This window comes from Cyrtonyx montezumae, unplaced genomic scaffold (genome assembly GCF_038088225.1).
Source record: "Cyrtonyx montezumae isolate F1298 unplaced genomic scaffold, pur_monq_1.0 scaffold_4, whole genome shotgun sequence".
NCBI lineage: Eukaryota > Metazoa > Chordata > Aves > Galliformes > Odontophoridae > Cyrtonyx > Cyrtonyx montezumae.
This window is the reverse complement of record NW_027072045.1, coordinates 26,615,123-26,638,272: the sequence shown is the minus strand read 5'-3', so window position 1 is coordinate 26,638,272 and position 23,150 is coordinate 26,615,123. Positions and strand designations below refer to the sequence as shown.

General features: G+C 36.6%; 2 protein-coding genes across 2 annotated transcripts in view; one reads left to right on the top strand and one right to left on the bottom strand.

The window, feature by feature from the left end:
- CTNNA3 (catenin alpha 3) overlaps window positions 1-23,150 on the top strand; it is a 367,000-nt gene that overhangs the window by 98,272 nt on the left and 245,578 nt on the right.
- LRRTM3 (leucine rich repeat transmembrane neuronal 3) overlaps window positions 1-23,150 on the bottom strand; it is a 75,189-nt gene that overhangs the window by 5,736 nt on the left and 46,303 nt on the right. The window lies entirely within an intron of this gene.

Below are 23,150 nucleotides of genomic sequence, written 5' to 3'. Positions count from 1 at the left end.
AATAAAAACTGAGGGGGCTGAATATGCTGTTTTTGACAATGACCTTTACCAGTTATTGAAATACCAAAATGAACAGTTGATAACAGCTGCTGTAGAGTATGACCCCTGTCTTTCTATTTTAATGTAGTGCAGTAGAGGATAAGAAGAAGCACTAACAAGGTTCTTTTCATTCTAATTCAGTAAATTGGGGTTCAAACTAAGAAGCAATCGACTTGTGGTTTCCTAGCTGTTGGGCCTTCTGTCTTGCATGTTAGATTTCTCAAAATCAGAATGGTGTGACATTTGCTTAATATCTTTCCTTCTTGCAAAGAATGTGTCACTCATGGGAAGAGAACAATTTGTGATTTGATTAGCATTAATTGCTTGCTTGGCTTCGGTAGCAATAGCTATTAAATTTTGTTTTAGTTAGACGTTAATGTTAGGTACTAATATTAAAAAACTAATATGTTCTAAATTTTAGCCAAACTAGCAAGGTAAATATCTGCACTGCAATTTTGAGATTTTTTTGGCTTACTTTAATATCCTTTACAAGTAGATGGATTTCTATGTACGTATTTTAGATAACAGTCCAACTGTTCTATTGTAGCATATAGAATTGGAGAAATAGGTTTGAGTGTATGATCATGAGTAAAAATTTATCCTTTCATTTGATGATAGTTTCAAGGGCTCAGATCCTCAAAAGTTAGTTTCTCATATATTGGATAGACTTTTGTAGAACGTGATTAATGTGAGTTTTTTTATTCTTCTCTAATTATTTAAATATAATGAGCAATTTTAATATCCCTTAAGTACTATCACAGGCAATCTCATTACTTTTCATCAGACTTGTTTGCAAATAAATTGAAGAGCAGCAAAAATAAATAAGACTGAAGAAACCTTAAAGTGAAGTATTCAGAGTGCGGAATCAGATGCTAATCTTAAGAATGGGAGGATAATTTTCTTACTTTAGCTTGTTCTTGGCTTTTTCATGTGAAAGATCTTGGGACATGTTATATAGCTGCTGCACGTGACTATGAAGACTGCATTCTAACTTTTCTGGACGAAAAGCTGAGATTCTTACAGCTCCAATAATAGGCTGCTTAAGAAATAACTAGGAGGTTTGGTAATAATGAAGACATAGATGTCTTCCTTTTTCCACTTTGCTCTTCCTCTGTTATCCTGTAGTTTTTACCCATTCTTTCTTCTCCTGTTTTATTATAGTTCCTCTCTTTCTGTCTTTAACATCCTTGTTAACCATATTTTGTATAATGTCTCTGTCTTCCTGTTACACTGTGCTTTTTGCTGCTATTTGTTTATTTCATTCACCTGTGCTTTTCTTTATATTCTACTGTCTTTGGCTACGTTTTTAGTGAGGGATCTGAATGCTCTTTTGCCTTGATTGCCAAAATATTATCTTCTGACTCCAGGAAAGGAGGCAGAAAAGCCAAGCTGAGTTTGAACTCACAGTGAAACCTCCTGTTGCAGTTCTGTATTTTGAGTGTTAGCTGTTAGCCTTGACATTTAAACAGTTTAATAATGCCCTAAGTCCAATCCTGCTGATTTGTACATGGATGCAACTTGCCTAGTAGACCAAACTGATGTGACCTCTGCATTGTCAGTCTTGTATTTGCATAAATTGGAGTTATGAGCTAAGAAATGTTTGATCAAGAGATCTTTAGCTCTGAAGGAAGGAGAACTTGTGCTATCTCTGAGAGCAAGGAATTAACTTTTTCTCCTAGTTTGATTATTCTCTCAGCTGGTTTTCAGTAGTATTGAGACATTAAATGGTCAGTGCTATGATGTAAAATTTTGACCAATTTCAATAAAGCAGAGTTCTCTGTTGCACTATACTCTTAAGGTAATAAAGAAAATTAAAAGATCTAACCTACTTTCATGGCTTGCATTAGCTTATGACATGAGTAGATGTATTTCACTGACCAATCCAGACTTACCTAGAAGCGACAGAAAACCCATACTGAGAACTGCTTTAATCCTAATTTTTTTGATCCCAAAGCCCCCTGAATTATATTACCTGTGCAACGTGGTCTAGGGAGCCTGCTTTGGCAGGGAGGTTGGACTGGATTATCTCTACAGGTCCCTACAGTTCTGTGATTCTGTGATATGCCTCAGATCCAAGTGATGCTTTCAAGTACCGCGTTCTGCATGTAGATCTTTAAGTTAATTGGAATAGTCCTTTTGGAGTTCAGTGATTTGTTGGTGCTTATGGTTTGCTATTATAGGAAATGTTTTAATTTTTTAAAAATGTATCTTGTAACATATAACATATATTCCCAGAGAAAAAGTTAGTACATACACCATAGAGCTCGAGAATTCTCATCCTTTCTATTTTCCCTCTGACCTCTATACATGCTTCCATGTTTTCTTATATGCCCAACAGGCAGCTAGCTTTTTTTCATTTGTTATTGCTCTGCAGTAGTCTCTGCTTTCCTATAGAAGCAATAGCAGGGTGCTCTCGGCTTGAGTGGCATGGAACTAGTGCTGCCTGCAGCTGTATGTTAGTGTCATGGTGAAACTTGGCCAATGCCAGAGCATCCCAGAAAGAGAGGGATAGCCATGTTTATACAGGTCATGAGATAAGACAACAATTAAGGAGGAGTCCTTATTCTTTCAGGTAGATTAGTGCTGCTCAAAGATAGTTTACAGAGAAGGAGTAGGAATAATTGGATTGTTGTCTATTTGTCAAATAACTAACATGGCAAGTCTTCATTCTTCATATAATCAATGCTGCAGTTTAGTTAAATAATTAGCATGTAGCTCCTTTTAAATTTTTTGAGCAGAAGTATCTTTGTTTCTTTAAAAAGCAAGAAAACAAACAGACAAAAACCTGAAAAACAACACATGCCTTTAAAGGATGCCAAAATGCTACTGCAATTTGGCAGAAGTTGTCCCTGAAGGGAATTAAGTTATTTCTCTGCTAGCAGAAGGTAAATTGATGTGTTCACCCAGACAGAAGAGACTTCCCAAATAGTATTGGAGAAAAGCAGCTCTAAACACAGGAGGAGATAAATCTAAAGATTTCTAGCTGGCAATTTTTAAAATTAACAGAACTTAATAAATGATTAAAAAAAAAATAAGGGTAGAAGATATTCTCAATATTCAAAGAAAATACTGCTGTAACAGACTTATTTAATGGAATTTACTAATCGATGACAATGCCTTCTTTACTTCTGCAAACCATGTGGTTTTTTAAATACTCATCTGACTGAAATACTTACAACTACATACATTAGTGAGTAAGCTCTGTGGAATTATTTTAGTAAATTAAATAAAGAGATGCTTGTTAAAAATGGAAGGATTTTGAAATGGAATGCTAACATTGGGTGCAGCTGAAAAAATAAGAGCAGAGGTTAATAGAATGTATCTAATTGGGTAGGGAGCATTGTATATATGGTTCTTTCAGTTCTCAGTAAGGGATCTTAAATTCATTGTGTTTGTGGCAAATATAAAACTGTTATTTCTGACGTGATGGATAATAAGGAAAAGAAATGCTATATTGCCATTAATTAAAATGTGTTTTAATATGCTGTAATATTTGCAGCAATGAAGCATTTTTCTTTCTTTTTTTCTTAAACTCTTTGCCCTCTGAACATGTTAAAGTGGTCTTCAGATCATGTTTATCACAGATATAGGATCACAGAATCAAAGAATTCTTAGAGATGGAAGAGACCTTTGAAGGCCATTTAGTCTAGCTCCCCCTGCACTGAACAGGGGCATCACAGCTAGATCAGGTTTGCCAGGGCCTTCTACAACCTCGCCTTGAAAGTCTCCAGGGATGGGGCACATAATTAGGCAACCTGTGTCAGTGCCAAATAATATATTTTGGATTATTTATATGATTAGCTAGCAAGGAGGCATAGACAATTCACTGTAAGGGACCCAGGAGCTGAGTAGAGTAGTTAAATAAAATCTAGGAAAAAGTTTTCTTAGACCTTTTTGGTTCACTGAAGATGACCTTAATAGCTGGCTTGCATGGTTCTGAGAATTGGGATTGGAGTTTGGATTGATTAGCCCACTGTGGGAGTTTCCAGAAACAATTATGAGGCTGCTCTGTTACAGAATTCATGGTGCAGGACCTTGCACAGAGCACTGTGCTGTCTGCATCTGGTTTGGTATTACCCCTCCTTCATGGCATCTTTGACAAATGGACCTTAAAAACCCACCTACCTATTGACACCGGTGTTATTTGTAGAAATAATGTGTATTTCCTTTCAAAGAGATGTCTTTGTCCAGGAGGTGTTGGAGTGTCTGTCCCTGGAGGTGTTCAAGCAATGTTTAGATGTTGTACTGCGGGAATATTTAGTGGGTGACAGGTGGATGGTTGGACTGGATGGTCTTGAAGGTCTTTTCCCACCTTGGTTACTCTGACTATGAGAGTAACCCTGAACTAGTGAAAGAAATGAAAACTCTTCATTTAGGGCCAGACAATTAAGTTCAGTTTCATCTTTTCTAATACTCAGTCATACAAATCTGTTTACTTTCCTGGAGTATCTATTGAAAGACAGCAGTGTGTGGTTACCTGGCAGCTGTTTTGCTTAGCAGGTATTCTTTAGGTGATGTAAATAGTGGCTTGTACTATTTTTGGTATTGTGGGTAGGCAGATAATGGTTCTCTTCAGAACATGCAACCTGAGATATTAAACAGTAAGAAAACACTCATATAGTGGGAGCTCAGTGCAAATTCAGAGGAACACAAAATGTGTCACGTGCTGCACTCCTAATGCAGGAAAAGAATGGAGTGTGAATGTTTTTCAAACAAGTGAAGTCTCACAATTTTCTTGTTCCAGTTAGGTAATTCTATATGGAAACTTCTACAGAAGTTCCAGAAGAAGGTGAGGTTTTCTTCAGATTGCTTATTTGGTGTTAGAATAAACGAGGAAAATTGTTGGAAAGTGAGACAAAGGGCTTAAGAGCTAGATGTTCTACAACAACCTAGCTGTGTGTAAGGACAAACTAAGAGAGACGCACTAGGCCTTTATCACTCTGTTTGGCCTAGTGTCACTGTTTACTGCCTACCAGTGACTGCAGGAGAGAGATAAAGTTAGAGAACACTGAGTTGGTCATAAAATAAATTGCCATCTGTATTTGAAAAATACGATGATGATGTGTGAGCCATCCTTATTAATGGGTATATGCACATAATAAAATGCTAGTTTTAACAACGTTGCGAAATATACATTCTGATGCTTGTAGACTCTACCTGCATATAATTCTAGACACCTCTGGCTGGTAGACTCTGAAATTCCACTTTGGAAATTCAGATTCGCACATGGAAATTCAAAAATGAGACACTTTTGGTGCACAGTGAGTTAGAATGAAAAATCATTGGAATTGTGAAGATTTTAAAAGCATTGAAGTGTTTTCACTATGGATTAAATTTTTGTTACTGTTTTGTTTCACACAATAATAAATAAAATATACAATTGCAATTATATGAATTTTCAAAATTGATTATTGAAAAGGTGATCTGAGTTTTAAAATGGCAAGAGTGTTTTAAAATAATAATTAATGCATTTTGGTGTAATCTAGGTGTTTTTTTAATAAACATTTTTCATTAATTGGAATTTTCTAATGGAGAGATTTATCCATGAGGTTTTTGCCTATTCTAAATACCTTGAGATTAATTCCAAGTGCTGGTTCATTTGCTAAGGCCAAGTCATGCCCTCAGCATGATGGTGCTTGCAGTATAGTGCTGTATCTTGTCTAACATAGATTCAGATATAAAACACAATCTAGTAACAGCAGACTGAGTTGCTAGCTGTAGTCATACGATGTTTAGTGACCCTTACTAACTAAAGGACTTAATTAAGTTGTCATGAAAGAGTATAATCATTGTCAGTTCTTCCTTATCATTTGGCTGCTTGAGTATTGTTTAGTACATTATGCTCCAGTATGTGACATGTTTCCCATTTTTATACCTTTCAATTTCTTCAGAGTTATCTGGTTCTTTTGTTTGGAGTATCGTAATAAAAAAACCTGTGTGGAATTAGGTTTATTCCATGTGGAGGGCTCTGATGCTACCTGTCCTACACAGTGAAGAAAATTTCGAGGCAAAAGGTGATGTGAATAAAGTGGTTTTATGCAGTCATAAATTACAACTTTAATACTTATTAAGCATAAACAAACCAACAAAAAATCAATTAGTATGTGTCACTTCTTTAGAGTGTTAACCATATAATGCTGACATCTTATTTGTATTTGTTTGGCTGTGATTCACAGTCCAAGTCACATTTTTGTCAGTGAAGGAAGAATAGGATTTTCCTGCACTTGTTTAATTGCTGAATGACTCTTGTCATTCTACAATCCTAGGTAATACAAGTTTGCTTTTCAAAAGCTATTTCTGAATTAGAGGGTGCTCACTTCCATTTGAACTGTTCCCTGTGGAAGTACAGCACATTTAAGGTAGTTTAATGGGTCTGATTTTAAAAGTCCTGCAACAGTTTCAGTGCCTCATCATCAGAAGGATGTCACAGTGTATGTTAATGCACCTGAACCAGAGATGCCAAACCCAAGTCCTCTTACGTTTAGACCCATATGTTCCTGGGGTACTGCATGTTGGTGAAACTTGTGGGCTTAGGTCTACCTAAATGTGATTACCATGCAGCTCATCAACCCAATTAAGAGCTGCTTGGTCTGGAAACATGGTGAAGCAGTGCTAAACTACTCAGAAATGCAAGATGACTGCTTGCTCATAACACTGCTTCAGTGTGCAGATAGAACTCATTTCACTCCAGAAATAGGAATGGGCCTGAATAAGGGCCCCTGTGCCTAAAAGCTGCACTTCTCTTCAAGTTTATCAAGTTTGTTAGTTAAAAAACAACAACAAAAAAAGCACAGCATTTTTCCATGAATCCTAGTGTAAAGCACGTTAACCATAGCGATGGAGGCAGAAGCCTGGCTGAAGAAGGAAGAGCTTTTCTACCTCCTAGATTACAGAGAGCCAAGAGCAATCAGTAGAGAGTACTCAGCAGTTATTCAGTCACTTTTTTATGAAGTAACCTTAGGACAACTTTCAGTAAATGTCTAAATGCCCACTGCCTTGACAAACAGCCAGTAAAGGCGCTTGAGAAGCCTGTATCTTTTGAGAGACAGATTCATGTTTCCACTGAGAACAGTCTTTGGCTAACTTTACCACATACAAACACCTTTTAGATTCATCTACTATGAAAACCTTAGCACAAAATTTCAATTGCAAGAATTTGCATGAGAATGACCGGAACAGAATTGATTTCTAGAATGCTATTTTCAAAATCTGGACCAGCATGCTTTTATGTTGCACACCAGATGGGCTGAAAACCTGACCAAATTTCACTATTGGATTTCACAGGTAAAATCTATTTAAATGTACAAAACAATTTTTAAAATATTTTGACATATTTTTTAGCAAGATTTTAGAATAAAGAAGAAATGTTTTATGCAATTTCATATGACAGGGATGGTTGCCAGATTTTTTAAAAATATTTTATTTATAATTTTATTTATTTTGTAGTGTTCTTTGCATATTAAAAATAGATGAACAGTGAGCTACTCAGCTGTGCTAACCAAAAATGCAGATGGGCTAGTACAGAAGGCTGCCAGTCTCTCAAATCTATATTGGAAAATTCCCTATGAAAGACCAACTATCTTGGAGCTACTGAAGTTAATTGGAACGGGCCACGTTCATTTTTTTTACCAATTTTAGATTTATAGTCAGCATTTCTTTAATCTTATGAAAGCTAGCAAAGTATTTTATAAATTACTTGAGGACTCAGGTATAGTAATATTGTTTAAATAAAGGATTTGATTACAGGGAAGCTAATATAGTTTTCCATGCTGTTGTGATGGTTCTTTCCTTTAATCAGCAGATCTGAATCAGGCAGCTGGTCTTGGTCATGTAGGAATCTATTAGAAGTCTTTGTCACTGTGATGGCTTTGTGAACCTGTCATGCAGGGATGTCCTCAGGTGTAACTTGCTTTCCACAGAGCCTTCTGGACAGCCACAATTTGTCTTTAATCCACACTCTGGTTCTAGCAGCGATAGGAAATGGAACAGGGAAGACAAATTGCTACCAGGAAAAGATTACTTTTCCCTAAGACTTTTTTAGAACTTGGTGGAGAGTCTTTAGTTTGGCTGTCTGTTGAAAGAGAAAGGTGACAAAATAATTGTCATGATTTTTAGAATATATGGCTGAATTATCAATTGCTGGTATCAAGTACATTAACATAAGTATTTTTTCCAACTAGTGAGAGATGGCTTGACAAAAAAGTTACTTCATAGCAAACTGCTCTGCAGATTTATTTATTCTGTAGTGATTGACCAAGAAATTACTCTGGCTTTACCTTCAATACAAGGTAGATCTAGGTAGTGTTCCTGTCAGTTAAAATTGATAGATGAAATGCCAGGTACTATGTTTTCACCATTTCCTAAGATATCAAAAACATGTTCTATCTAGAGGTGGGCCCCTTGATGGAACAGAGAAATGCACTGATGAGACTTCTGGATATCTGGAAATAACTGAGCAATGGTACTCGAAGAAGTAAATATCTTAGCCTGCAGTCCAGTGAAAATGCACTTAAAAGAGTTTCTGCAACATGCTGCAGTATGTAACTGCTAACTCTAATCTCAGAAACAATAGTCAGGGCATAGGGTTGTGTGTCATGGGAGTGCTGCCAGCCCCTCTGCCTTTTCATAGAGTCACAGAGAAGTTTGGGTTGGAAAGGATCTTTAAGATCACTCTTCCATCCCCACAAGGCCAGGTTTTGTTGTTAAGCAAGCTCAGTTATGAGTGGCTGACATCCTTTCCCCATTGTTTTTTGTTCTACAGGGCAAGTTTACACGCAGTATCTTACATATCTTGTAACGGAGATTTGAAGTGACTGACTAAAATTCATATAAAGATTTTTATATTTAATTCATCTTATGAATTTTATTCATCTTATTATGAAATAATGTGTGCTTTGAAAGTAAGAAAGGGAGGTGATAACACTGCGCTGAGTATTACTGTTATCTGGATTTTACTAATAGGAAAGATGGAACAAAACCTGTTGAAACCTACTCCAGAGACAAGAAGGCAACTTCCAAAGAGTTCTACAAGGAAAGGAGGAATAATTAATTTTGAGTTCTGGTTATATTTGTAGATGTACTACTCAACATCCTAGATGTCCAGCTTTTTCAGTAATTGCCCTCATTCAATTAACAGATTAAACATAAAATCCACCATAAAGCTTACAATGCACTCTGGCAAATTCATTTTCTGAAAACATGCCATTCCCTTTGAACAAATGGCACACAAAGTATCTTTTGTGTTTAGAGAGAAAAATCTGAACAAGCAAAAAATAAGAGAAAAAATAATATAAGAGAATCTTTTTTTTTTCTGGGCTGAAGGTTTGCATTAAATTGTTAGTGTGTTCATGTTATCTTTGAGACATGGTCTGTTTTAATATCCACAGCCCAATAAGATTTTTTTTTAGTTTCTGAAGTTCTTTATTCTGTTTTAGTCAACTGATGGCACATTCATGCATTTTTTTTACTGAAGGAAAGTGGAGATGCAAACAAAATGTCTTTAAAGCATTCAAGTCCCTATTCTTAATCTACCTGTCTTTTCTATTCCTTTCTGTCCCTGATGATATTTGAGCAGTGTATGCTGATGCTTTATAACACCTTTTTGCTTCCCTGCAGCAAACACAGTCTCTAGACTATACCATTTTTAGTGCATGTGTGAAACTGGATTGCTATTTCTGCTGCATTTACAGTACTGTGTTCACTGATACTGTTCTGCTGCCCCCAAGGTCTGAATTATATTAAGCTGATGCTTACAGCTTAGAAACAAAGCCAAGGAGTGCTGTACAGGTGTTTCCTGCCCAATAGAAGAAAATAATTAACTCCGATTGAACTGATTTTCAAATAAATAGAGGAATATAAGGAAACTGCAACTTAGCCAGAATTTGGGAAGCATGATATTATTGCTAGGATGGGATCTCTGAAGAAAAGCAACATAAATGCACATGTCATAAGAAGAAAGTTTTAGAAAGTTGTGGTTGTCTGAGAAGAAAGTAGTGCAGTGAGAGCAGTAGTATTTGAGAGCTGGTAAAGCTGGGCTTACAGAAATCTTTGCCATTGCAAGCTATATATCTTTAATTTTCATGTTGAAAATACACTTTGGAGAATTGCCTCAATACTCCCCATCAGCAAAACTGTTTTTCTGATAAATTTTCTATTTCTTGAAGCATTATACAATTTATTGATGTATCACTACAGTGTTGTTCTCCTTGGTCAGGGGTTCTTTTAATCTCCCTGTTGTGCTATGATGATAATATATTGAGTTCTCTGAAACATCACAGTAGCTATTTAGATAGATGGTTTTTCATTTCCTTTTCTGCTCTACCTGAGCTAATACAGTGTTGCGCTTTTGCTTGTTAATGAGTCTTGTCTCTCACTGGGCATCCATTTGTATGTGTAAGACACAGTACCACATTTGCTTCTAAGAGCTCCATTACATGGACATGGGAGGATTGGCAGAGCTTTTTATCTATCTTCATTTTGTTTTGTAATCTGAGATGTATTTTCCCCTGAAATTTGTGGAGTCTTCTTTTTCACGGGGAGAACTGTATGTTCTTTGGTTTTTTTTCCAATGTTGGAGGGCTATTAATTCTTCTCAACTGCATCTCTAAATGTTTTTTCTTCAATCGGGGCCAACTCTAACTTGATGGAACAGGTGACTGCTTAACCAGCAAATTGTTTAACGTAAAACCTCAGCCAGGATGTAGCTTCTTATAATTAAAATGCCCTTACAGCTCTTGCCAGGCATCTTTTCCCTTGCTCAGCATCACTCAACCACTTTAGATAAAATGGTCTTAATTTTATTGTTGTTCATCTCTAATTTTAACCCTGTCTCATCCAAGTCACCCAGACTTTTCATGTATGATGTTAATGTGCTATATGTGCCAGAAATGCTTTTCATGCCTCAAGAGAGGATGTATTGATCTCTGTATTTCCTTTGAAGAAAAGAACAACTTTCCACTACTGTACTCTGGAGGGAAACCAGCCTGCACGTGTCCACTTTTACATCACAGTCTGTAACTGAGGAAATCCCAACCCAAGGAATCAAGAGAATGTTAGGACTGTGTGCTATACAGAATCATCAAGAGAATAGCCACTGATGCTGGGGCAGGGTGAAGCTGGTCTCGTTTTCAGCTGCTGCCTTAAAGACTGGCCCTTCTTATACTTCTTCTGAGGCTGTGACTGTCAGGGAAGGGAAATAGGTTATGAGCAAATGTTTGAAATATCTAGGATGCTCACTTTTGGCAAATAGCTGCCAAGCAAGCAGTGACATTAAAAGCAGCTAATTTTAAGATGTTATTAAAATATAACCCATTATTAACTCTCAAGTGCCAGCATTACTTTCCAGTCAGTCTTCTACAACCTGAGCAGGCAGATTGCTCCATTTACCACATTGCAATCCTGTACTGGCATGAGTGTTAATTGTCTGAAAGTTAACACCATTAACTGCAAGATATTAAGTATCTTTAAATCAAGTGCTCTATATTCTATATTGGAATCAAACAATATATTGGTTTTTTGGGTTTATTATTTTCACAGAATAGTTAATAGTGTATGCAAGGAGCTTTCTATCAGATGTCTGAAAAAATTGCTCAGAACAAATTCAATGTTGGTTGCCACCAAAGTGGGACCCAGGCCTTCAGTATAGTTCAGCCTTTATAGTCTGAACTAAGGAACTGGTAGATTATTTGCACATAAATCTGTACTGAAAGAACAGAACTTCCATTTATTCTTGAGTAAAAGTCTTTGATCAGAAAGATTTGTCATAAAACTTTCCTGTTCCATTTCTGCTTTTTTTTTGTCACTGAAGTTTAAACAGTTGCTTGTGGTGTCTTTAGAATTAGCAAGTAGCTAACACACTAGCACTTCAGAATGTAAATGCTGTTAATGTTTTGTTTTGTTTCAGCAGTAACTCTATTATTGGGTGATTACTGACAAATAATTTGGCATGCGGTATATAGGATAGGGATCTTCAAATGAATTTCCAGTAAACATACCTTTTTTCTTTTAACTGTCAGTGTTTCATAGAGATTCCACATTTTATTGCAGCTATTAATATCTGATACAGTCATATATCTTCACATTCACAGGAGTGCTAAGAACTGAAGATTACATGTCATCTTGAAATTGTGCCTGATCTAGTGCTATTCTGTAAAGTGTTACGGATAATTATTTTGATCAAATAAAGTTTTTAACTGGTTAACGAATTAACAGAGAGACCTGATATACTGACTCTCACTGACAAATACGGTTTTAGTCCTTGAGTAATCCTACAAATCCCAGCTTTGTATGACAGTTTGGCCTCGTGTATTTAAAGGTTGAAATGACTTACTTATCAGGTTGAGAGATTTTACTAAAGCAAGACTTAAGAATGCTTGACTGTTTGGTGGTCGTTCAGAAATCTGCTAGCTATTTGTAGCAACAGGGCTTAATATGTGCCCTAAACAGAGCATCTAACTAAACAGACCATCTGTTTAGTGTATTTGAGTTTTAAAAGATGTGTATCATGATTGTAAACTTGGTGTATATCTATCATCCCATGTCAAACTCTCCCATGTGTCCGAACTGCATGATTATATCTGTTTATTAGTTGCAAGTTACACATTTTCAAATGAAATGCACCAATTAGCACTGTAGTTCAGTGTGCTTAATAGCTTAGCTTTGAAGTTTTTGCTGATTGATTATTGTAATGTATGTTAGGTATGTAAAAGTGTTACAAAGAACATCTGCTCCTGTCATAACAGATGCCACTTTTCATCAAGACCAGTATGTTAAGTTGAATAGGTCATTAATTACTATCAAAACTGGTTCAACTGTGAAGAACTTTTAATCTCAGTACAAAGCGATGCATTTGGGTAGCAGAACAGTGCAAACACTGATTTCTAACAAGTCCAGATGAAAGGTCCTTTAACTCTAGCAATTTTTCAAGGAGATCTTCCTGCATCCAGCTCTCAAATCTCTTGGGGCATGTGACGTTTCCAGGTAGGAAACGTTAAAGAAATCTGACGAATCCTGCACCCTGAGGAAATGCAGCGTGGTTATAATATTTCATGGCAGTTATAATTCTGTTTGTGCATACATACGCTTTCATTTTTCACTTCAATACACGCATAAAATATAACAGAGTTCCAGTTGCTTCAGGAACTTTAATTTCCAATTTTCTTATCTTTACTTTTAGAATCAAAGTGTTTCATTAATGCCTATTTCTTCCATTAAGCTTTGAAAGGATATATTTCATCTTCAGCCTACAGCTACAACTGGTTGAAGCAATTTTCATGGTGGCTGTAGACAAATGCATGCTAAGGAAATTAGCTTTTATTGTACTCACTGTTGGTTCCCTTTTTTATTACATATTCTTGTGTGAATTCTCAAATTTATGTATATTAAAATTGGAGAGAAATGGTTTTAAAACTTTATGCATGAGTATTTCCAAAGAGGTCACTCATGTGCTGCATGCACAATAAGCAGAGCTGAAATATCTCCAGATTACTTGCTTAGTGCATTTGGCTCAGCAAGCCTAGGGTGTATTGAGCAGGGGAACAGACATGTCTGACACAGGAATCCTGTAAAAAAACAACTTAAATAACCTGTGTGTCTGAAACACCTTGCCCTTGTGGTCAACGTTATCATGATCACAGTTTTCTATCTGGTAGGCACAAAATACAAACACTGTGGAATAAATCAATGTTTGCTTTGCATATTATATATATTTTTAGAAGTATGTTAGTGAAGTAGCTTTTTTTAGTTGTAGAATAGGCTGCCTTTCTGGCTATTTACATGTAGCATAGAAGTAATTAACTGAAAATGTGATAAAATCAGTAGTTTAAGCAGATCTGTTAGTGTAGACTAATTTGACTGCAATACTATAGGAGAAGTGTGAAAGAGGATTTGTTCAGAAATGTGAACTTTAAGATGACTCACTGTGTGCTGAAAAGCAGGTGGAAAGCTGGAAGAGCACTCTAACAAGTAAGCTGAGCAGTGTCACTCTCAACTTTGAATTATGTACCAAGCAATCCTCTGCAGAGGTCTCTGCTGGGGATTTGGCCATAAGAGAGCTGCTTAATGGAGTAGAATATTAAATTTGTAATTGGAGGTGTCGGGAACATTGGAGAGCTGAGCCAGAATTTATGTTCACTGGCAAATGGGGAGGTGGTATGAAAAGACAGGATGCCCCTTCTAGCTCCAGCTTCTGTGACTGTGTGGTCATAGTCAGCTGTTCTCACAGAGTGACAGGCACCTGGGCAAGCTGCATTTCAGGAGAGTGCCTGTGGATTGCACAAGGCATACGAGTCAGCATTACTGTGCTATTAAGAAATAAGCTTGATGTATGAGGTAAGTGTTCACTGACAAGGCATGTACAGTAATTCTTTAAGTCTGGTCAGTGCTGATGAGGTGTCTTGTCAGGAGAGGAATACTGTCCAGTACTGAGCAGTGTTGCTAAAGAAAGATGCAAAATAATCATGGTCTAAAGGAGATTGTCAGGACAGATTTGGGTCTAGAAATTATATGGTGGGATGATTTGAAGTCTTTATTTGCTGCAAAGACAAGATGGTCTATACTGTAGTGATAGGTATATCAAGAAGCAGGATTGAATAAGATTAAAATTTTCCTGTTAGGAGTAATGTCTCGCTCCAATATAAAGGAGAGAGATGTGGTTTAAGTACTACAAGAGGTTGCTGGAAGAAATTGTGAAATGCTCTTCATAGGAAAACAGTTAGAAATTGGTTAGCCACACTTTGGCAACAAGCATCGTGGTTGTTCTTGCCAGGGTCAAGTAATGTGTCATGTGATCTCCCCAGATCTTTCCAGTCTTATTCCAAAAATAAATTTTCAAAGAAGCTTTGAACCAAAACAAAATCCCTTTGGTATTGACATCTCTGTCTTCCAAGGAAAGAAAACCCAGGAAACTTCCTAGAAAAATGAAAACTGTTGTATTTTTCCACAAATAAAAAAACAAACATGGGAATGCTTTTTTGAGTGAGGATGGTCCTTGTTAGGTAGAAGAGTAAAGGCAACAAGTAGGTTTGAAGAATATTTAGAGAGACCTCTGTTCTGTGTGGGACCAGGGACTCTTCAGCTTTTGTTCAGATCAGTTAAAATGTTTTCATTTCCATATTGTGTTAGTGCTCCCAATGGAGACAGAATTGACTCAGTGAAAGTTAAATTCTGGAGGTATGCTGGTAGTTCATTGAAATGCAGGTATCACAAGTAAATTGAGCTGTCATGGAGAGGTTGCATTAAGAGTAAAATCACCTGATTTAAAAACTGTTTTCATCCGGGAAAGCTTATGAAGGAATAATTATCCTATTCTTCACATGGGATTTCTGCAATTGGCTAAGAAACTGTTTATTCGGGACTGCAAAATCTGTCAATGCTAGTATGCATTAATCACACATATAATGCTAACTGCTAAACAGGAAAATCACACTTCAGTTGAAGTTATGTGGAAAGATGCGTCCAAAAAAAATCAGAACCGAATCATCTGCATAAGCATATAGATTACAGTGCCATACACATGGTAAAGCCCTGTCATTAGGAGATTTTGGGTGGGCTGTAGTCTTTAGAATTAGCTGCTGAGTGATTGAAAGGTGGAACCTATAGCAAACTTAAAACGCTGCAAGTTCTGCATTTGCATTCCATCACAGCATCCTTGCAGGTGACCCATAGAATTGAGAACTCTCTCCTGGTATCGTTTGTTGATGGCTCACAGGAGATTCAGGAGAATATTTGCTCTTGACGAGAGGCACTCCTGGAACAGATTATTTCTGTCTTATCTTGAATTGCTTCTGCCGCGGTAGTACTTGTGCTTAAAATAGATGGTTGACATTTCTGTCTGTTTCCTACGGAAATTTGTACAGAGTTTATCTTTCCCTTTACCCTAAAGGAAGAGACCTTGGTGAAAGTGATAGCAGTAATTGGGAGAGACAGTCCTGTGGGATGGAACAGCACAGAGGGCTTTCATGCCTGAATTGCAAAAGATTTGGGGTAGACAGGATATTTTTCTCCTCATTGAGCCACAGAAAATGGCTAGGAATTGACCATAGCTTATTTGTATGCTAATAAAATAGTAGATGTAAGAGAAAAAAAAAAAGGGGGGGGGGGTATTTCATTGCAGCTTAATAAACTCAGCACACTTGTCAAAATAACTTTTCAATGATTTGCAAAATTAGATGCAGGTATTCTGTGCTACTCAATTTTTGTTTGGAAGCTAGGCATCTGTTCTGCTAATGCTTTTATTTCAGATACTGTAACTCCTATAACGTATTCTGGCCTGGCTCTGTTTTCATATTGCACATGGTTGTGAACTGTATATACTCTGATTCTGTAGCAGAATGAATGTAGAAACAGCACAGAGTTGGCACAGGCTGTTTGCTTAAGGATAAATTCATAAAAAATTAAATTCTTGGTGTTGTATCTGTTTGCAGAGAAAATTATAGAGCTGCTAGGAGAATATCTGTAATTGCATGTAAAGCAAAGGAAGAGATATTTAATTGCCTTATTTTCTATATGCTTTTTCTTGGGAGCACAGGTCCAAACAATTTCTGAAAATTAGCTCCAAATCTGAGAGTTGTGAACTGGCCTCCAGATTTGTCTTCATCTTTCTACAACTGTGTTGCCCAAGCTTTTAAGGAGCTAAGATAATAACAAAATGGGTAAAATTCTATTTTGGTACTTTGTTATTTTTATCTGTTATTTTATAATCCAGATAAACACACTAGATGCAAAGTTTCAGCCTTATCTGTACAAGTAAGCAACATGATGTGATCTGAAAGACAACTGATATGTAGGTAGAAGCTATGTGCAGTGCACTCTGGTATGGGGCCTGATGTCGTGAGTCCCCAGATCCTGAAAGAAACGGCTGATGTGGTTTTCAAGCCACCCTCCATCATATTTAAAAAAAAAAAAAAAAGTCATGTCTGTCTGGTGAAGTCCCTGGTGACTGGAAAAAAGGAAACTTCATTGCCACTGGAATAGGTTACCCAGAGAAGCTGTGGATGGTCCCATCCCTGGAGGTGTTCAAAGCAGCCTGATCTGGTGGGTGGCAACCCTGCCCATGACAGGGGGTTGCTGGCACTAGATGAACATTAAGGTCCCTTCCAATGCAAGTCATTCTATGATTCTATTATAATTTTTTTCATATTGATCTATGGTTGAAATGACTTGTTTACTATTATTAAGTTGCAAATATGTCAGAATACAAAGCTGTTTTTTTCTTAGATACTAAATCAAGTTGGATATGATATACAAGCTGCATCAGTATCAACAGAGTTTGCTTGTTGTTAGTTATACTCTGGTATTCAGTGCAGGTACTGCATCTGCTCTTAGATTTCACTAAATGATTGCAGTCGTTTTTTTTGTTGCTGTTGTGTTGGTTTTTTTTTTGTAGCAGGTAGTTTTCTTGCAAAATTGGCTGCCCACACACCTCTATCATGTAACAAGTTATAATATGCCATTTAATTTGTGAAGTATATGATTTTCCTACAAAATCTCTGAGACACATTTCCTATTTTTCATATGAAATCACTCTGAAAATGATGAAGTTATTTCAGATGTTGGAATCATTTTTACTGGGGCATGAACTACAGAAAGCCTTCTGAACAAATACTTTGCCAACTCAAGTCTGTTAACTTTCTTAGAGAATCTGATCACAATTGACAAGGGAAATAGGATTCCACAGGGTGTTACATGAAATTATAAGATGATATAAATAGAAATATATTTTCTTGTGAGGAGGAGAGAGAACAACTTCTCCATAACTGAATTACTGATAAAATTGAATTTAAAGGGGCCAGTGAGCTCTTTTGATGTTCAAAGGCTCTGGTGTGTAAATGTGGCCTGCCTGGAGTTACTGCATCTTAGCACATACAGCTTGATCAAAAGAAAAGTAGAAATTGAGTAGTTCCAGAAATCCAGACTGATTAAGTCAATCTTTCTGCCTAGTGATGGAATTTAGTGAAATATCATTTGACTTTCTCTAATGTATTGTCCTTTTTGCTCAAAGGACAATCTCTTCCAACCTTTCTATAGTAATTACACAATGAAAAAAATAAAGTTCTATAGTGAAAACATCTTTGTGATCAATTCAAGTTAGCAGTTCTTGGGGACTGTTGTCCTGAAATATAAGTGACAAGTATGCTAGAAGTGTGTGAAAATATCTTCTTCTCCTTAAGAAGTCAAATTTAACTTTATGACAAACTTGGAGATGGAAAGAATCAGTGATCTGTGCTAGCATACTTTGCATCATAGTTTCTGTGAAATGCAAAGAATATTGCTTGAAGAGCTTCTGAATGATCCTACCAGTAGTACTCTGAAGGAAGGGGAAGACATTAGCAATGCAGAACGTTTGTGGAAGAAGGTTTAAGTATCTACACACACACAAACAGCGAGCAAGGGCTCTTCAAAAGATGTGTATTATAGTTAGGAATTCATACTTTTCATGTATATAAAACCAGCTAGACTGAAACATGGGATGGCAACAAATGCCTCACTACCATTCTTAACATGTCTATCTTTTGGTTATATTTTGAAAGTCCTAATTCAAGGAAGCAGAACTTGAAAATATTATTTGTACCCCTAGATGGGAAAAGGTGGATGAAGGTTGCTGATAACAGAGGGAAATTTGTAGGTTTGTGACTGTACGGGAACTGCTGAGTCTTGGCTTGAACCACTGAATGAGCATCTGAAGGAAAGATCAGTTCAGCCCTGGGAGCACAGATGAAGGTGATTCACCTCAACTGGAAGGGGTGGAACCAGGCTGCACCCCTCTTAGAACTTCATTTAAGGACTGACTGCCACTGAGGAAAGATTTCTTGTTGGAGACGCTTCCTTTTTGGAGTCCCTTCCCTATAAGCCAATATCTTTGGAGATGGTGAGCACTCACTTTCCTTTTTGTAACACCTCATTGTTTGCGTTGGTCTTTTTGCCTTTACAACCGTTACGGTAACCTTTCACATAGCAAGTATCATTCTCTAAAATATTAGTAATAATGAAAATTTACCAGTCTTTTAACATCCAGTAAAAGCCAGCTTAAGTGAAACAGAAAAGTTTTCCAGCATACAGAAAACATACAAACCAATAATTTTTTACAATGCCCTATACTATTAATCTACAAGACACAAGATCATTTGGGAACTCAACTGGCTAAACTGGGTCCCTGTGCAGGCCTGATAATTCGAGAATGTGAAGCTGATTGGTGTATTAGAATCAAATATATTCTATACATATGAAGTGTTTTACTTTTTACTTTCTACTGTGGTGATATTCATATCCTTTCAGTATCTCATAAATATCCCTTGACGTTATTTAAAAGAGGCCAAAGAAAATATATTCAGGTGAAGTAGTTCTAGCATAATGAGAAATTTCTTTTCCTTTACCAGCAAGTTTTCGTGCAGTTCTAAAGCACTATAAGAGCCAGTGAGCAAACTGACTTTTATGGAATGTAGAAAGCATCATAGCTCATTTTAAGTGTGCATCTAATATTCCTATTTGCCTAGTAACTTAAAATTTAGCCTCCATTCGTTGCGGCACAACTCTTGTTCTATTAGACTATTAATAAGGATATAAAACTATTCAGTCACTGACAGCAGTCTATTTTATTTTTGATTTTTTGATTCTGTGGTGATTTGGGATTATGAGAGTTGTGGGGAAAGGTGACTGCTGCAGATTTAAGTGCATCGGTTCTTGACACAGTGAAGTAGAGAACATCACTGGTGCTAACTTAATTGTGTTGTTAAATGCAGTGGGGAGAATTACTTAGAAAGTTTCATATACTGCTTCTAATCTCGTGTACAATTGTGCTTATGGTAGTTACAACAATACAGTAAATTAAATGTATATTGAAGACTTAGGAGTATCTCTGTGGACAGATATTTTGCTATTTGAGCTAAAATAGAAAAAAACTATACTTCAGATGTCATTCAGGACACGAAGATTGAGGGTCGTGTATTTAGTACAATAGATGATATTTCAATTTTTAATATTTAATTTTTGTTCTGCTATTCAGTTTGAAGCATTGAGCAAGAAATTAGTCTGATTAATGCCTCGAGTTAAATTTATCCTAAATAACAATCTTTATATTGATTATATCATCCCCTTTGCTTTTTTTTCTGCAAAATTCTATTCACTACATCTTAACAATTTTTTAGCTCTTATAGGATTTCAGTTTTTCAGTGATGTTGATTAGAAAGTCTGTATGACTTAGAAAAATTGAAACTGTAGTAAAAAGAAATAAATAAAAATGTGGTAGTACCTTTTCTTACTGCAGACTGCTTTACCACAGCCTTTTTTTCAAAAACTCTACTGACTATGAGAAGAGTTGAAAATACAGTTTTACGTTGCATTTGATGCACATTTTTAAAGTAATTTGAAGAAATTATTGCCTTTTGTGCTGAATATGCTACTTGGAATGAAAAATCAGGCAGCTCTGGTTCTCAGTGATCCTATGGCATAAGTGTGCTTTTATAATATGGTAAAACCCCTGTGTACCCATCCATATTAAGGCAGAATTTGTAGTCTTGTAGTTCATAGAATCATCACGGAATGGCTTGAGATGTAAGGGACATTGATTAACTTAGTTACAAAATTCTGTTGTTGGCATGGTTGCTAGCCACTAGATCAGGCCGCCCAGGGCTCCATTCAACCTGGCCTTGAATTCCTCCAGGGATGGAGCCATCCACAAGTCATCTGGGCAGCCTGTGCCAGTGCCTCAGTACTACTATAGTAAAGGATTTCCTTCTGACATCTAACCTGAATCTCCCCTCTCTTAGTTTAAAATCATTCCCACTTCTCCTATCATTATTGGGCAGTGTAAAAAGCGAGCTGGCAGTTGTGTGGCGTCGGTGCTCTGTGAGGAGGAGTTGCGCTTCCTTCTCCATTTGCATTTTGCTGTGCTGGTTGCTCAGGGAAAGCCTTTACCCCATGCTCTGCTCTCGCTTAAATGATCAGAACTACCAGAAGTGCCCTTGGCCCATTTTAGCCTCTTGAGTGCAAACTGTAATGCTTTTGGATCTGACCTCACATTCGTATTGGTAGGTACTTGTATGAGGCAGCAGTATTTTTCTGTGCCACACGGAGATAAACACACCTATAAGTACAGAACATTGTGGCTTTTGCTTTTCATTTTTGAAGCAGGAAAGAACCAACTGTGTAAAGTCTAACACAAAATAAAATAGTGATAAGGTCTGGACTCCTATGGAGGGGGAAAAAAAAAGGTATTCTCAAGTAATTACCAAATGAGTTTTTAGAAGGGAAGAGGGGATATGCCTTCTGAGGTGAAACTGAGTTTGAAAGGTACAGCAGTGTGATTCATTGCGTACTCCTGGATAATGAATCACACCAAAATCCTATTTATCTACCCTATTGCTGTTGCCAATTAATATCAAACTAGGACATGAAGCATACTGGGAAAGATGAAATGAGGAAAACAGAAAGGTGTCTGTACCTGCTGTGGAATCTTCTGCAATACCTTTATATTCCAAAGTATCAGCTAGACAGAGATCAGGAGATTTTTCCTCTTCCCACTGTATTCATTTATGTAATTTGCTTGTCTCTTAAAGATCATATTGGTAGTATCATTTTTCCTTAACTTCATAAGACATTTACCTCATATTGTTATCATCAGAAAGGCTGGCAAACAAAATGTGCTGTTGTGTAGGCAAGAGTAAGACAAATCTTGTCTTGAAGAGCTTTGTATTAGTTAATAGCACGTAATAGCGTTATCTGGTAGGTAAATATGGTTGCTTGATTGAGGGTTCTTTTGTTTTGTTTTCCCCCTAGGATGGATACTTGGAGTAAAGGATTTGTATGCACTGTAGTATTATATTGTAATATTTGTTAAAATGAAGAATTGAGAAACTTGTCTGCTGAAAATGTTGTTGAGATATTTGAATGATTTATCTAAGAATAGAAGTAGACTTGAACTACAAGGTTTTCTTTCACACATGAGTATCTTATGGCCCAAATTTCTGGGAGATATAGTTTGTTAAACATTTTAGAAATGTTGCTTGGGATCTGCAAGTGAGCTCAGAATTTGAATGTCAACAAAATAAGTACCTTTTTTCGGTTGTGCCTGTTAGTAATTATGAATGATGTGGAATCTCTTTGTTAGGGGCGGTCCTCCCACAGCACTTGCAAAACATAATAATTTGCTTGTTATCTTTCCCTTCTCCTCATACCTCATCTCCTGTGAAAGTCACTATTTCACTTTTTATGGCACTGGTGAATAAGTGCTGCTGAGTCAATGCTTGATTAGTTTCCAGTGTCCTGTGAGAATACTTTATTTAGTTGCCAAACAATCAAATTAAGTTTTCACAGTGTTATGGACTCAATAGAAGTGCAATGAAATTGTGTTGTCATTATGGTGCCATCCCCAAAGGTTCTCATGGCCAGTGACTAGTGTGTTGTCATCCCCTCAGAGTGGCAGCCACATCATTCTACCCCAGCAGTCATTTTGTTTTCATTCCTTTTTGTAACGGTGTAATGTTTTAGCCATACCATCACAGACCCCCATTAATACAAACCTGAAGCTATTTTGAGGAGAAACATCGCATGAAAATTGGATGGCCAAGAGGGATTTTTTTTTTGTCAAGAAAACATGAAAGGCCTTCTGTAACTTCAGTGGCAATATTTTGCTGAGAATATTACCAGTCAATAATTCATTTTGTAAAAAATAATAATAATAATAATAAAGAATACTAGTGTATTTTCTGTGCATTTATATTATCTAATTGATTTCCTTTTTTTAAAATAATCTGAAATTGTTATGACATGAAACAGAACAGTTTTCCTTAGTTTTGGAAATTATGATTAGGTGATTTTTATGTATGCTTACCAATGTTAAAGACACAGTCATTTAATTAATTCAAGTGTCTTTTTTTTTTTAACAAAATATTGATGTAAACTCTTTTCACAGCTTGTACTTTGTACTCATCACAGCTGTTCCACACTTGTGGAAGAGGGGGATGCATTCAAAATATGCGTATAGCTTTTATGAAATGTCCTAGCACTTGCATGATACTTTGAGAGCTTAGTTCTGATTCATGGGTTGAGTGGCTCCTGGTTATTTGGACTTGTACCTTTGGGAGAATGCAACTTTGTATTTCTTCCTATTCTTTAAT